The following is an 18,424-nucleotide window of genomic DNA, read 5'->3' as shown; positions in this document are numbered from 1 at the left end:
CCATTTTAACAACCTCGTTAAAATGATAGATTTCCTAGGAGTAGCTGTACCAAAAATAAGTCAATTACAGGACTTCCAAAGAGTAAAAAAACAGTTATAACTGCATCAAAAGTCTTTCTTTGTCCGGTTGTGAGAAAGACTATATCACCCAAATTAAAAAGTAAATCAACCGAGGAGCATGACTATCCACACTCGACCAAATAAAAATATGACCACATAACTCATCAAAGAAGGACAACATGCAAAACAATGAGAAACTGTTTCAACATGGACCGAAGACGTAGCACAAAATATTGAATCCAAAGCAATGCCTCTGGCGGAAAGTCTATCCTTAGTCAGAATACACGCTTATCTAACTCTCCACATCAAGATGTTCAACTTATAGGAACCCTACTATTCAATCGAGTTGACAACCCATCACCCACAAACATACCATTATCCAGTTTTCCCCTGGTAGAGTAAACCAAAAAAATCTAAGACATCTAGGATCCAACCCAACCGATGCGAAAGAAGGACCTCATGCATGAGCAACAAAAAAGTATCCCATTGCACATACTCAAACCTCGACCTATGCTAAAGAGACTCAGTTGATCAACCAATCGCCACTAGATCTTTTAGTGTCATTTCCTTATCTAGGTCCACCCCATAAATCATGTCGACAACAGAAGAAAGAGCCCTCCCCTAATCTACACACCCGTTTAAAAATCCGTACGACCTCCCTTCCATACCTTGGACAAAAATCATGTATATCCAAGCCTCGGTCCCATAGAAAATTAATAAACTACCAACACCCATGCAACCTTCTTCATGACTCGCTAACACCCGACTAACCTAATGGAATTATTTCCATGAGGTATGCTCTACAGAAAAACTGAGATCGTAAGGATTTCAGAATCTTCAACATCCTAAGATCGGACCGAGAATAAGGACATAAGATAGCTCCCCAAACGGCCTAACACCAATTTAAGAAAAGTAAGATAACCTTTGATAGACAAAGTTTTCACCTTTCAAGATAACAACTTCGATTTAAGTTGATCAATCATGGACGACCACGCCGACACCCTAGCCAAGTTTTGGCCAACCGAAATGCTCACATGAAGAAAGGAAATCTAGAAGGAGCACATACAAGTAACTACACCACAATCACATCATATGCAAAACGAAACCCCGTAATCTTAGGAATTTGAAGGAGATAATCCTAAGAAAGCGAGTGGTCGTATGCTTTCTCAAAATCCAACTTGAAAACCAACAACTATTTTCCTACGAGCTTTACTTCATGCAATCACATGATTAAGCCAATAGGACTCAGATAAAATCTGTAGGCTTTTAATAAAATTCGGTTGCTTGATGCTAGGGGTGGCAATTGATGACACGGCATGACAAAAATACACGACACTAAACGAAATTGAGACGAAAATGAAATACTAATTCGTGTTCGTATCAAGTATAAAAAACACGACGTCGTGTCGTGTCATGTTCATGTTCATGTTCAAAATTTGACACAAAATTGACATTATTTAACATTTTTTGTCGTGTTTTTTGTGTTATGTATGAATAAATATTAATTAAATACATTAATTGTTATTTCATGTTATCTGTGTCGTGTCGTGTCGTGTTTGTCGTTTTTTAATCGGTTCGTTTTCGTGTTAGTTAACAAAAACCCAAGATCTTGTTGTGTCGTGTCGTGTTCGTGTTACATAAAACATTGTTGTGTCGTGTCGTGTCAGACAAAAACACGAAAAGATGGCCCGGTTTGCCACTCCTACTTGATGCTCACCACACTACTAAAAACATCAACTAATGATCGCAATTGTTGATGCAATAAATAAATAACCTTAATTCCGCCAATCTAACGAGTGGTACGTAAAAGTCGGATCCAAAGGAGATTATGGTTACCAATACTTCTCAAGTTGTTTAAAAATACTTAAAACAGATGAATTTATTGAAAAATACAAACAATTTGATTCAATATTTGGAAAGGGAGATGATTTCTACACAATAATTTTTTTCATACACAACATTTAGTGCTTTAAAATGTTGTACTGTACAACTTTATAATGCATAAATTGTTGTATATGGCAAAAAAAACTATTGTGTACGAATCACTTCCCATTTGGAAAAGTGATCGCTCGATGTTTCAGCTTTAAATTGAATTCAATATCAATTTTGACAATTAATCGATCTTAAATTTGTTCAAGTTACGTAGACATAACATATACCAATCATCCCTAAGTATAAGTATAAACTAAGTCTTTCGTATCTAGGACATCCTAGAAACCGTTATGGATGTTTTGGCATGGTAGGGAAGATTACTTATGATTCTACTCACATTTAAAAGGATAATGGGTTTAATAGCAACATGTAACCAAAATATGTTGAAAGATTCATAATCATAACATGTCACAAACTTGAAAACAAATCTAACGTAGTTCAAAAACCAAATTAATATAAAAAGGAACTTGAAACCGATTCTTGGTCCCAATCATGGGATTATTTAGTCGCTTATGGTTGTAGAAGGTGCAATCATGATGGTGATGATGAACACGAGTATAATGGTGAATTGATCTTCAAGAAAATCTTCAATATTCGATGAAAAGAGGTTGTGATCTTTATATGAAATGGATTGGATGTGTTTAGAGAGTTATTTTAAACACTTAGAGACTCTAAAAAGTAAGGCAATTTTCTCCGTAGAATGATGAACATCGATGAGGCAATGATTCCTTCTCATAGTGCTTGTCAAATATGGCCAATAAGGCAAGATAATGGATGCAACGTGTTGCATGGATTCCTTCATGGCATCATAGCATGCCTCCCGAGATATTGAGGTGCTAAAGTTTATATGTTAAATAATGTCCATTCTCCCAAGGAGGCCCTAAAACGCTCCAAAAATCTCTACAGTCCTAGGACACCCTTGAGATAGCGACGGGCTCCATGGGATTTTACTCAGCTTCTCTTGCTGATTTTGATGATGTAATTTGACTGAAATTTGACATATTCGGTTACTCACACCAAGTTGCTTCCTTTAATAAAAGAGCATCTCCAACTCACTCCCATTTTCTATTATTTCTTCCATTTCTTCTCTCATTCCTCTCCAACCCTATCCCATTTATTCCCCCATTTTGGGGGAAATGAATAGTATATAACACCATATTTGATGTTATACTATTCATTTCCCCCAAAATGGGAATGAACTTTGAGTTGTCGATTTTAGTCCCTCTTTTTATATATTTGTACATTTTTGGTTTTTTTATCTACTAATTATAATTTAAATATAATATTTAATACTTATAATATTGTGTTATGTATTAAATTATATTAATTAATTATAAATATATAATTTGTTTTTTGTTTATCAAATTCATATTAAAATTTAAATACATATTGAAATTTTAAAACAATATAATGTATTTTACAAAAGCTTATAATTAAGTGTTATAAATATAATTTTATTTATTTAATATTATTGTAATGAAAAAAATATAGATTATATATTTGTTAAAACCAAATTAATAGAAGGGATGTGTTTGACAATTTATATAAGTTAGAAGAATGAAATATATTTTTTAAGGATAAAATGGGGTAAAAAATAAAGTAAGGTTAGAAATAAAACATTATTTACCTTATTTTTTTGAGAAAAATAAAAATAGGTTAGAGATGTCTAATATATTTGTTCTATAAAGAAAAGCGGTAGCCCAACTTTTCTTCTTACCAACCTTTAACTTTTTATTTCTATTATTTTTGTCTTTTTTTAGTTTGTAAAAAGAGACTTTTATACATTCTATCTTTTAAAACTACAATTTTAAGGCCCTTTAATTTTGAAAAACTTTTTAAATTGTCACTTCCACCCATTTTATTTTCTAAACAATTGTGTTAACCCCTCATAATATATATATTTTAACTTTTTTATAGTTACCACCCGTCAACTTTATAAAATATCACTTTTAATCTCTTTACTTTGAAAGAGTTCCTCCCCTACCTATATATACTCTTATTTTCCTGTCCACCGATTTTACCTACATTTCCATGTAAAACCATTATGTTTTTGTGCTTACATTTAAGCATTTTTTGGCATAGTGTTGGTCCTTTACTTTTATGCTTTGACAAATTAAGTCCTCCTAAGTTTCTATGGATGGGTTTGGTTGTTGAATTTTGTAGTTTGACAACTTAAGTCCTCCTAAATTTATATTGCTACCGCAAGAGTTCTACTTAAATCCATTTCTGCCGCCGAAAGTAAAGGGTATAAAGTGTCTTTTTACAAACTAACAGGAAAAAAGAGACACCTAGAATCTACATTTTTGTCTACTTTCAAAGAGTTCCTCCCTTATATATATATATATATATATATATATATATATATATATATATATATATATATATATATATATATATATATATATATACTCTACTTTCAGCGTAAAACTCTTATGTTTTCTTGCCTATTTTTAGGCTCAGGTCCTGACTTTTATGCTTTGGAAACTTAAGTTCTCCTAAGTTTATATGGGTGGATTTGTCCCTGAGTTTTGTGGTTTGACAACTTAAGTACTCCTACACTTATATTGTTACTGAAAGAGTTCTACTTAAATCCATTATTGCGGCCGAAAGTAGAGGGTATAAAGTATTTTTTTTACAAACTAAAATGAAAAAGGAGACGCCTAGAAACTAAATTTTCATATAATTTCAAAAAATATCAACTAACTTTCTACTACTTCTTAAATTCATTACCAACACCGCAACGCGCGTGACGGGTAAAATACTAGTTGGCTACTAATTCTCTGAAGGCCTATTTCATTGTCTCATAAATTTCTCTTTTCTGGTATCCACAGTTTGTATTATCTTTTGGTACACAAACTTGTTCGCTTTTTTCAATAATATTTAAGGCATGATACAATCGATTAATAATTTTGCATGCTAGTCTTTTTTTTTCTCTCTTTTTTTTTAATAATATATTCTTTTTTCTTTGAATAGGATTGAAAAACTATATAGTTATTACTCTTTTTTCCTAAAATCTATATGGGGCGTATCTTATAATTCCTTTGAAGTTAGAATCACGAGGGCGAATAATTCAAAGTGCCATAAGGCACATTCATGCTTTAAGATGTTTTTAATTTAGTGTTTAATGTACAATGGATTTTAGTTAAGCATCTAAAATAGAGGAATTGGTTGTGGAATGGCTTCCATGGAATGTTTTATGAGAGGTGATCCAATGTAGTCCCATAATAAGAAGGTTTGATTTAATGCTTACTTCGGTAAACAAGATTCTTACTTAGAAGTCTAAAAGACACAATTTTAAGAAATTATCTATCTTCTTATCAAGTGTTGATTCAGTATAATATTTTACTTATTTTCTATCGGTCACATAAACCTACTTAGCAACTAACAACTAAAAAATGTCAATACAACTTCCTATTTTTTGAAAAACTAATATTACATTTATATTTCTAACACATAAACCTAATGTTCAAGATGAAAAAGATGCTAAATTTTGAATAATACCCTAGAAACCCTAGAATTAGAAGAGGGGGTAGAGGGAAGGAGAAAATCGGCCGTAAAGATCATGAACGAAATTTGCACACCTTGGGATCCGATTTATAGTGTTGGTGGTACAAGGAATACCCTACATTTGAATAATAAAAGAATACTATTTTATCTATATAATATGGTATTCTTTATCAGCCTAACATGCCTTCCATAATCCTCCAAGAATCCTTGGAAAGCCATACACCACCCTAAAAGGGTTCTAGAATTATTTCCTTGCTCAATTATGAACAGTTACAATTCAACCATTGGACCTTTAATTAATTCTAATTAATCTAGAAATTAATTCCAATTAATTGTGATTAATTCTAAATTAAATCATATTGATTTCATATTAATTTATTAATCATATAATAAATTAACAAAACAATTATCCTCTATTCTAAAGCATTCCTAATTGTTTCTAGCTGTTAAGGGAACCCAAAAAGAACTTTGCTTTTATTCAGAAAGTTACTCTAATTTAGTTATGAACTTAGACACTTAGATAAATCATCAACTACAATTGCAAGTATACACCTTTTGAACAATAACAAAGAGTGCTTTCCAAGACACTGGTGAACTTTGAATAAATCTAACAATGGTCTTTAGATAAGTGATCAACTATTCATTCGTTCAACAAAATATCGTATTAACATAGTCATGGATGAAAGATCAACCTCATGTTCATTTTTTGATTCCTGACCTATAACTTTTATGATCAAATTTAGACAACAAAATCAAACACATCAATTCAGTCCAGACCAACTGCTTGTATTTTACATATCAACTTAAATCACCGAGGGGTCCATATAATTGATTAGTTTAGCCTCTGATACTACTGATAGGCTTTCAAGGTTACTTTTAATTAAATAATTACACAACAGAATAAAACCCTAATCTTTTATGGGCACATGCAACTTAGAACATCTATGACTTAATACATAATATAGCAATGTACCAATGAAAACTTGATCTAACCTAATTTTAAAGACACAAACGAAAGAATGTGTGTACCTTGTCAACAATCAATTGTTGTTTCTTGAACCTTCTCCTTGGTTGACCTCTTGGGAAGAGCATGAAAAAAATTTACACTCCTTAAGGCCCTATTTATATTGTTGGTGGTACAAGGAAAACCCTAGATTTGAATAATAAAATAATAATATTTTATCTATTCAAATATCATAACCTTATCAGCTTAACAAGCCTTTCACAATCCTCCAAGAACCCTTCAAAAATTGTCCACCACCCGAAGATGGCTCTAGAATTATTTCCTTTCTCGATTATGAACAAATACAATAAACCTTTGGACCTTTAATTAGTTCCAATGTGTCACAACTAGCACTTTTGGCTAGGAAATTCCGTCCTCAGGTAAGTAAGGACTATTGAGAGACTGTGCTAACACTCCTAAGTGTTCAATATGAGTTCCTAAGGAGCCATATAGTGTTAGAATGCAAATCTCTCCAAGTATAGTGAATCTCTCCCAAATCTCTCCAAGTATGTGAAATATCTCCCAAATCTCTCGAAGTATAGTGAATCTCTCCCAAATCTCTCCAAGCCTAGTGAATCTCTCCCAAATCTCTCCAAGTATGTGAAATCTCTCCCAAATCTCTCCATGTATCTCAAATCTCCCTAAGTACCTTCCTCAGTCGAAAACAGCTCAAAACCGGAAGAGGAAACCCCAAAAGGACCCTCTTGGTCCAGAACGCTCTTGGTCCGGAACCTCTTGGTTCGGACTCCTCTTGGTCCGGAACCCTCTTAGTCTGGACACCCTTCTAAGGAATCACCTCGGAACCCATGTGCTTCGGACCCTCTTGCATGACTCCGGAAGGACCTCGCCTGAAGACCTACTTCGGAAGCTGCAGCCGGCCTCGCATCCTCGGTCCGGACCAACCCAAAAGCGCGCCTAACTCCGGAAGTGGGCATTGACTTCGGAACTCATACAACACCTCTGGAACACACATGTTGTCCATTCCGGACCCTCGCAGCCTTCATCATTCCCTCCGGAATTTAAGATATAGCTCCGGAATTTAACTAACAGCTTTGGAAATTGCCCTAGAGTTTCGGAATTCACTATTTAGCCCCTAATTTTGGACTATTCCGGACCTTTTTATCATTTTAAGATATTTTGAGGTCGGGAATCCCACCAAACCCGTGTTTTTCTTAACTGAGACCCCTAAAACCATTATTTTATGCTAAAATTAATTATTTAAGCATACTCTTCATAAAAATAAATGGTTGGGATTTAGGAAAACCTTATCCTAAATCCTAAAAAGGACAAAAGGATTGACTTTGTGATTTGATGAAATTCCTCATTTCCCATGCAAATCACAATACTCCATGCTTTATCCACCAAACATTCATGCATGGACCACCAGATCCCCATGCATCAAAGATTCCTTTCATTTTCTTATACTCTAAAGCAACGACAGTGAAGGGGTTAGACTCCACTTTCTGTCTCACTTTTCCCCATTTTCTCTCAAAAACTCATCTTCAAGCAAGAAAATAGGATCTTGCTGAAAGGAAATTTCCCAACTTCTTCCTGAGAAATTTTAAGGTAAATTCCTCCCCATCTAATATTTTATAATATTTCAAGATGAATCGATGTTATTTTATTCATAATATGTGATGATCACTCTTAGGAAAGCATCCCTCCGAGGGAAGTTCCTCATCTCAGCCAAGAGTTTAAGCTTGAGATCTTCACTCCATATCTTCAGACAACTCCTCAACTAACTCAAGGTGAGCTTCATACCCCACTTTTTTCAATGTTTTAATGTTTTTGGGGGAGAGTACAAGTCAAATCTTGCCTAGATTCTTAAATGATTGCGTATATACGGATGTTTGTATGTGTGTGTGAAATATTATTAAATTATTATTTAGTAATATACTCATGAACGAATGATTTCTAAATTTCCTAAAGAACAGAGGATAATTTGAACAAAAGAGCCTCCCAACTATTGAGTGTGTCCAACTTAACCCCTTTATCTATGCTTTCATGTCTAAAGATAAAAGTTATAAAAAGGAACCTTACTAAGTGGACACCATTTCTAGTGATTCTCGAAAATAGAAACTTTGTGACTATTTTGCAAACTATCAGGGAGTATTTTATAAATATTCAATATAAAAGTTTGCGTTAAGAAAATATACAAGTAGAGACTTTATGATAGAAATATTTGCATGTCATAAGCTGTTGTCATAAAACCTCTAAGAACATAAGTAATGTTCTATATGTCATAAAACAGAAAATGTGTGTCATAACCGGCAGTTATAAATTTATATAAATTATAACTTGACACTTTTTCTCTTGACTAAAATAACTTATTTTTCAATAAACGAAAATGAATGAACACGAGCACCTAGTTAACGAGCGCAATCAACGATATGGAACGAGAACGATATTTTTATTCAATAAATACGATTTCATTATTTATCTAACAAATAATGGATCTCTAACGATTGCTCAAAAGGTTGTTAATATTCTAGTCAGACAAATCTCAAAAGTACCTAAATATAAAAATATTAGTGTACGTCTAAGTCCTGTAAGGAGTTATAGCCAGAGTCTCTTGGAGGGAGAGCGGAAATTTGTGTATAGATCTATACGGGGTTGACACCCCGCACCTTCGCTGTTCGCTACAACTAGATAGGCCAATCTAGGGTGACAAATGTCTTTTCCAAACCGAGGGCGCCTGAGAAACGCCAAAATAGGCACTCCGTCAGATTAGTATGGTTATAACGACTCACTAGAATATGTTATATTAACTAGAAATTTATGTAAGGAAAACCTCATAAATAAATTTTGGCACGTTGTGTTGACAGTCCTACACGTGATAGGTGATGGTCCGCATTTGTTGTGTTAACTGTCCTTCTTCATTGCGTAGAATGTCCACAATAGCCATGTTGATTCTTTCTCCTAACAAGTATAGAGTCGTAATACTGCTATTTTACAAGCTAAAAAGCATAGGACTCTATAGAAAACGATTTCCTACGATTTCGATAACGATAAACTAGAGTTTATGAATATTTTATAGCAGAAAATATAGGATTTTCTGGAGAAAACGATTTTCTACGATTTCGATAACAATAAACTAGAACTTACGATTATTTTATAGCAGAAAATATAAGATTTTATGGGGAAAACGATTTTTCTATGATTTCGATAACGATAAACTAGAACGCACACACTCAATTTTACTCGATAAGAGGAACATGATTTTCAACCATATATCCTTTTTGGAAAATAAGGGATTTTTCTTGAAACGGTTGATTGTTACTATTCAAAAGAACTATTTTCAATCACAACTTGCTTTTACAAATCACACTACTTTTCAAAATCACTCCTTATAAGGATGAACAAAAGTAATGTCATATACACATATATCCATGATTTTCAAGGCAAGACTTCAAACAATTTCATAGAAAATATTAGATTTTCTGAAAGTACAATGAGAACGATTCTAAACAAGTGTAAACGATTTTAATACAAAAATGCTTATGAACTCACCAACTTTTTAGTTGACGCTTTTCAAAACGGCTTGTATTCTCAGGGATCTAGTAAGCATGTAACAAGGGACGCTAATGCAAGATTCTTTAGCTATAATTTGAAGTTTTCTACTTATGTATCTTTTGTGTAACGCGAAGAACAAATACAATATGTAAAACATTGTAAGTGTATTATCTCAATGTATGATGTTTGGATTGCTCTGTTTCATGTATATTCAATTGTTATGATACTGCACAATGAAGTCACCCGCCTCCGGACATTTCCGTCGTCTGGTCCGGGGGTGTGACACAATTAATTTAGAAGTTAATTCCAATTAATTATAAATTAATTCCTATTGATTTCATATTAATATATTAATCATATAATAAATCAACAAAACAATTATCCTCTATCCTAAAGCATTTCTAGTTGTTTCTAGCTATTGAGGGCAGCCTAAAAACTTTGCTTTTATTCAGAAAGTTACACCAATTTAGTTATGACCTTAGACACTTAATCCAACAAAAACAACCTATGAGACTCCATGTTTTGTCGACTATCACTGTTCCACACCCTCAAATGATCTTTAAAAAGCTATAGGTTCTTCTTAAATACCACAAACAGATTACCCCCATCCACGAATTAATCCTAAGAAGTTCGAATAACCTCATAAAAACTGTCCAACTTAAACTAAGAATGATAGAGCCCAAACGACCACAATCCACTACATGCTCAACCAAAAGAATAAAGCGATGATCTGGAATCCAAAATAGGACCCAAAAGGTGAGGAAATGCCCCAATAAAACCATATGAAGCGTAGAATCTATCAATCATGTTGAATTTTGATCCCCACATATCACACTTTGTAAATCTTGGGCCCCCTAAAGGGGCATCCAAAAACTTTGCATCATCAATAAACTTATTGAAACATAACGACGGTGACATAAAAAATTGAGATCCAATCTTTCTAACTCATCTTGAACCTTATTAAAACCCCCCTAACTAGAACCCCCATTTACCAATGTTATCAACTGCAGAATCAAAAACCAATGCTACCTCTTAGCCTTAGGTTATTGCATGATATATATATCAATATGATAAACGCTACCAAAGCTATCTTAATCCAAACTGCTTCAATTACTACATAAATCTCATGAAGAAACACTCATTATTTGCAACATATCCGTATCCAAGACAACCAAAATTCCCACTAAAAAGACCCCAAGAATGAGAGCACTCAAAATGAAAATAAGAGTTCCCCAATAACAACCTCACCATAACTAAATCTATTGCCACCATCTTATCTCCTTAATACGAAGAAATTAATTAATAAAATTCTTATGACACAAAGATCTAATCAAATCCCACTTATCAACATTCACCGCTCCTTCAATGTACATAGAAAAACAATTTACCTTTCCACATTCAAAGTGTTTGACCTCGCTCCCAATCATATAAGAAATTTGACATTCACATAGCCAATCCATACATATTTTGGGGCTCAGGGCAAAATAAAAAGTAGGATCTCTCTAGTTTGCAGATGACCAAGTTCCATAAAACTACCATAGTTTGTTTTTTTTATTATTATTTTATAAATTTAATTATAGGATATTTCAGTTGAGATTTTATTTAAAATAATAATACTAACCTGATAATGTGTTTCAAAAAACCATCAATTTTTCCCTTTAAAGTTTTTCTAAAGAGAAATTTAAAACTTATATGTTTAAATCATAAAAAGGAAAAATGAATGATTAAATTTGGCAAATTTCAAAATTTTGTATTTTTCATAAAATTAAATGTTCTGTGTAATTTTTTTTCTTATAAAATAACCATAATTTCAATGATTAAAATATGAAAACTTTCTTAAGGTATTAATTTCTAGCTAAAGTGATTTATTTGAAAGTGTATCTTTGAAAATTCATATGACCACTAAACTTAAGTTTGCTTTATTAATTTATTGTTATAAACTTAATTTACAAAATACTTTAACCTTAATTATTTGGAGAAAAAAGTCATAAATATGTGAATTTAAATAAATCGTGAATGATTGGTCCAAATTATTTTTGTAAAAACAGAGTTGTTCTCTTTAAGAAAAAACATCATAAATGGTCCCTATATTTTCTCAAAATCTAAAGTTTAGTCCTTGTGGTTTAAAAACATCATAGATGGTCCCTGTGGTTTCAAAACTTTTGATGATTGGTCCTTATTGCTAACTCCATTAAGTTCTGTCCGTTAACTGAATGACATTTTTGTCATTTCACTACCACAGGGACTATTTATGATGTTTTATCTTATTTAAAAATAATAATAATAATATGCAAAGAGGGTCTCTCTCTCTCTCTCTCCCCTCTCTCTATCAATGTTTGGTATTGGGTGCCCCACTCCAGAAACGCGACACAGGTACTCCGGTGACCATTCCATCACCAACCATTGATTTATCCATTTCAAAAACACCATACATGTCTCCTCCCTCCATTCTAGAAACGCCACACACGACACCCCCCCCCCCCTTCCCTCCTGTTATCTCCAACCAAAGCCAATAGTTAAACAACCCAAGAATCAGTTGATTTCAATCACATTCAAACAAAGCCAATAGTCAAACAACCCAAGAATCCAACAGAGTCGAGAATTAAAGAAGAGAGTCAATAATGAAACACAATTAAACAAAGACTAGACTCAAATTTATAGGAAGAGCTATCGGTTTTAATGCCTATAAACAGACAAACCTAGAATCAAACACAGTAAAAAAACCAAAACTTTAAGACAAAACTTCATTTTAGAAGGAAGAAGAATAAAAAAATAGCCAAGAACATCTGAAAACCTTCGTGAAGATCAAAAATCCAAAAGCAAATAAAAAAACCCAATAATTCTAAAAAAAACCAGAGATGAAGATCAGGTACCGATTTGTGTATGCGTGTGGGTTTTTAAATTATTCCCTAGACGATCAGACAACCATCGAGGTGATCAGATGGGTAAGGAGTCGGGTTGTATATAGGTAAGGACGGTATGCCCGTTAAATCTGCAGAAAACACAAAAAAGAAAAGAGGAGGAATGGTTGTAATCAAATCAAGAATCGTGAAGAGGGAGGGAGGGCATACCTGTAACTGAATAAGAGGATTGGAGCTCAATTTCTTCACAACATCACTATTTTCCAAATTGGTAACCCTAGGTTTAGCCAATTAATCATCTGGATTGAATTTCTTAACACACATAAACACTGTATTAGCTTGATAAGAAACAAAAGGAAGATTCGAGGTGAAAACATTAACCGATTTTGAGCCTAACTTTGATTTATCCAATTTTCCTTCAAATGACACAGAAACATCGGCATCAAGATTTGGAGGGACACCCTCCATAAAACCAAACGATAATTAGGTACAAGAGTAGAGAAGAAAATAGGGTTCATGATCGGATCAGAGAAAGAAAGAGACAATATGTGGTGGTGATCGGAGTCCTCACGGTGGCAGCGAGTGGGGGCGGCATGCAATGGCAGTTCCACTGCCTTGCTCGTTTGTTTTCTGCCAATGTGAACTCAAAGGGATGGGCGGTGAACGGTTGCAGGTGGTCGGTGGGAACTAGTCTGACGGAGCCATGCAAGCAGTAACAGCGGCACATGTGAGGATGTTTGGCTAGCTCCGATCAGCAGCAAAGAGTGAGAAATGACAGTGGTGGTGACTGGTGATATAAGAACGAGAGAGACCCTCTTTGCATATTTTTTTTAAATAAGATAAAACATCATAAATGGTTCCTGTGGTAGTGAAATGACGAAAATGCCCTTCAGTTAACGAACAGAACTTAACGGAGTTAGCAATAAGGACCAATCGTCAAAAGTTTTGAAAGCATATGGACCATCTATGATGTTTTTACTAAACTTCAGATTTTGAGAAAACACAGGAACCATTTATGATGTTTTTTCTTTCTTTAATAAACACACCACACCTATACAAGATCAAATATAAAAGGAAGTAAATTTGAGAAAAAATATAGTTCGGAGAGCTTGAACATGGGATTGCTTAGGAACATTATATGGACTTTACCAAGTGGGCTAAAACAAGGGTGTGCACTTACAATTGAAGAGAATAATAAATATATACAGAAACATAACAAGCTTCAAATTTAAGGCCCCAAATTGTTAGAGGGCTATGAGCCGTCGCCCAACTCACCCCTTATTGGGTTGGGGCTGAGAGTATTCCAACAACCCAACACCTCATCCATCTCGTAGTCCTATTCATTTCCAAATATAGTTTTTACTATGCTATTTACAAACATTTTTTTTCTAATATATCCAAGTTAAAATTATCAAACATCTCTTTTTCCAAATAGAATTTCCTTTCTATCTATCATACGAAAAAATGGAGTTTTTTTTTCATATTATCTTTAATTGTTTACTTTTACTTATTTTAAAAATTAAGAACAAGAATTCATTTAACACGTATCGCCAATATTTTTATTAACCTTATGTATTAATAATGTTTTCGCAAGGACTTGAATCGATTTGTATACAAAGCTAGAAAGAAAAGAAGTCACATAGATAATTTGATTCTAGTGACATTTCTATTTCAAAAAAATTACTCTTTTGGATGTAAGAAATCTTTCATTCATGTAGTAGATTATCATATTATTCTTTAAATAGATTTAACTGGTTTTTAAAGTGTATAATTAGAATACATAATACTACCTCCGTCCCATTTTTTTGTTCATTTTTAATTTTTAAAATCTTTATTCTTCAATTTTGACATTAAATATTTTTATTTTTTATATATAATACTTGATGCAAAATATATAAATATATTGTGATTTATTTATTGCTATAAGTTTCATAAAGTATTACATAACACAAATAAAAATATTTAACGCCAAATTTGATAAATAAAGATTTTAGAATTAAAAAATGAACAATAATTATGAAACAGAAGTATATTTTTAATGAATTTAAATGCATTACTTTAATTATCACACTTTAAGTCAAATTAAATAACTATATAAAATAGTTTAACTCCAGAATATATTACCATGGTATAAGGATTGTTATAAATCTCAACCTTTTTACACTTTAATATAAATGTGAGATGATTTATCATACCATAAAAAAGTTTTCTAGTAGTCAGCCTTTCAAACAACTAGCTAGGGATGTGCATTTGGATCGAATACTCAAACCGAAACCGAAACCTGGACCGAACCGACCCATATTAGGACCGAATAAGTTATTTGGGTCAATTCTTGGGTATCTATTTTTGCCCAATTCAGATTTCAGGTTATTCGGTCCGGGTTACCCGAATAAAGGTTTAATCGGGCCAAAAAGATAAACCCGAAAAATGAATAGTCACTGGAACTGAATAACCAAAATAAACCGAAATGACCCGAAGAACTCAAATAAACCGAAATGACCCGAATAACCCAAATAAGGAAATTCTATATCTAGTTCAAGAAAAAAAATATTAAATTAATATTTTTTTGAACTAGATATACAATTTCTTTATTTGAGTTATTCGGATGATTTTTGTTTATTTGCTTATTCGGTTCATTTCGGTTTATTTGGGTTATTCGGTTCAAAAACATAATGTAGATGTTTATTTGGGTTATTTCGGTCCTTTCGGGTTAATAGTCGAACCGAAAGCCATATTACCCGAACCGAACCGATCTCGTATTAGTATAATTGGTCTGGGTTTCGGTTACCTCTTTTCATCCAATTCGGGTTTTGGGTTATTCGGGTTCGGATTGGTTCTAAACACATCCCTGCAACTAACAAATGATATAATGTTGTAGTAAATATGATATTTTCTAATTTTATCAAAAATTATATTTAACAACTTTAGTTTTAATGATTTAAATTGAGGAAGGGAAAGATTATATTATTAAATAAAGTTTGAAATCCTTTCTTGATAAATCTAACATCTTCGATTTGAACAAAAACATTTTTGAGAGAAAATGGATAGTAATTAAAAAATATAATGAGAAGAGAGGGTTGTGTAATTGTGCAAATATCATCGACTGAAGATTGGAAATTACCACACAAAGTTATTCTAAGTACGGTTGAACTTGAATGTACAATATGGCAGATCGACAATATTATAAAGTTGGTTTATGGTTTATTATATTACTACAAGCAATGGAGCACGGCTTAAGAACGATACTATATATCACCTCTCACCAATGTAAATGCTTTCTGATGTCTGAATTTATGCCTTGATGAAATGTTTAAGTGCATTTTAAACAATTAACATATGTTATAAGTTGGTGTAAATATGATACCTTTTTCATAAATTATTAGGGGTATCTACGTGGCGGTTTGGTTCGGTTTTTAGCTGAAACCGAACCATAAGCATTATAAGTTGTTAATTCATTTTGGTAGTCATTAACTATCGGTTAATATTGTTTTTGATTAACGGTTTTTGTCTGCTAAATTAATCATAATGGTAAAAAATGAGATAAAACTAAAACATGTTTTGCTATACAAACCGAAAAAATAAAGTATATTGTTATAAAAAAAAAGTGAACGATTCAGTGTTTATAACCTTATTAATATTATAGAAGATTAGATTGCTCATTTAATTCCAAATAATTACCCTTTAAATTTTCAATTTTAAATATAAATATATACCTTATATTTATATTAAAAACATTCATTAATATTATTGGTTCAATTTTGGATGAAAACCATAATCGAACCATATGTATGTAATCAAAAATAGAAAGTGCACCACCTTTAGTAATTGTTCGGTTATTTTGATTAAGTTAGTTTTTGTTCGATTTCTGTCTCTATAAATATTGACAACTTTGGTTTTAATGGTTGAAAAACATTTCTCTTTTGCAGGGATAACTTTCACTTTAGTTCAATATGACTTTCAAATATTAAAATTGAGCAAGCTCAAAATTAGATCTGATCTCCGTAAATGTAACACTCATGAATTTTGATATAATTAATAGGACTATAAGAAATTTGATCCGACTTCATCGTTGGACTTAATTTGTAGGCTTCATATATTTCTTTGGTTGATTTTTTTTGCTAAATAGATTGATATAAATTATGGTTTAGAATTTTGAAGGGTTGGTAATATAAATGTGCAAGTGGAGGGACTCACATTGCAAGAAATGCAGATAATTGTTAAATTACGTAACGAGTTATTTTCTTTATATGACAAAAACATGCACAGTGGAGGGGATTGCGTTTGATTTGGAATCGATCGAAAGTGCTGAAGTTACAAATAGCACCAGAGCTTAGTTTTGTTGAGATCGAAGAGTGTAAATTTTATTTCAGGTAATTAGAACTAGCTGGATTCGTGAGTCTGTATCTTAAGTTTGAGATGTATGTAGAGAAATATTTTGGGACTTGTGTTCTGCATCTAAAAGTAGCCGGTTGGTGGTGGAGTAGTTGTTAATTCAAAGATCATTTTTGTTAAATTATTAATACTATACGTGACCACGATGAGAAACCGTCGTCCAAATGGTAGCCCTTAAACTGCTTAACTTTCGATCGGAACCGCATAAACTCACATATGGCGGTTGTTTACGGTTCCAACAATCGGTTTTGACGAACCTCCTCCTTCTCCCCACGTTCTCACAGTCGATCGTTTTCTCCTGTCACGTTCAATCGGTTTTCAGGTTCTTCCAAGATTCAACCAACCACGATACAAAGGTAGGTTCTGATTTCGTATCAAAAGTCTTCACCTTGAGGTGGAACAAAAACCTAGGGCTCAAGTCAATTAATCAGTAGCAATTGTCAGATGTAATCTTAAAACTTGGAATGGAAAGAGTCTCCAAATCCACTTCAGGTAAGTTATTCAACATGGATTGTCTATCTCCTGCTTCTTCTCTCAAATTAATACCAGCCAAATTATGTTTTCTTCTTATGATATGGCAAGTTGGTTCATTAAGTTGCTACCCTCATCGACACACAATTAAATTAGTACTCGCCAAATGTGCTACAATAGAGGATGGTTTCGTGGGTTCTTTCACCTTTACACCAACGACGGTGGAGCCGGAGAGAGAGAGTTTATGGTGTACAATTAAAGCTATTCAAAGAATACCATGAACTTAATATTGTGTTATTTACATTGACGATTATGATGCTTCTCTTGCCAGCCTCATCCAGGTTTCAGAACCAACTTATTTTCAAATAATCTCTGCTCAGATCCAATATGCAACATATTTGGTAATCGCATTTACGGATATATATATCTTAACTATATTATTAAACACTAGGCGAATGCTTGCGCGTTGCGCAGTGGGATAATTATGTACTTTAATATGGTTATATATGGTTTAATGTATTGTGAATAAACCATACATAAAACTTGTATGCGATTAAATAGCATGTATATTTTTTGATTTACAGATTTTTTTTATCATAATAAATAATGAAATTTTTTTACTATTAGTATAAAATTTTAAATGTAATTTTTATGTACACATTAGTATCTAATTTAATTAGTTGAT

The sequence above is a fragment of the Lactuca saligna genome, chromosome 6, assembly GCF_052625555.1.
Source record: "Lactuca saligna cultivar CGN05327 chromosome 6, ASM5262555v1, whole genome shotgun sequence".
NCBI classification, from domain to species: Eukaryota; Viridiplantae; Streptophyta; class Magnoliopsida; order Asterales; family Asteraceae; genus Lactuca; species Lactuca saligna.
Note: the sequence above shows the minus strand (reverse complement) of the source record.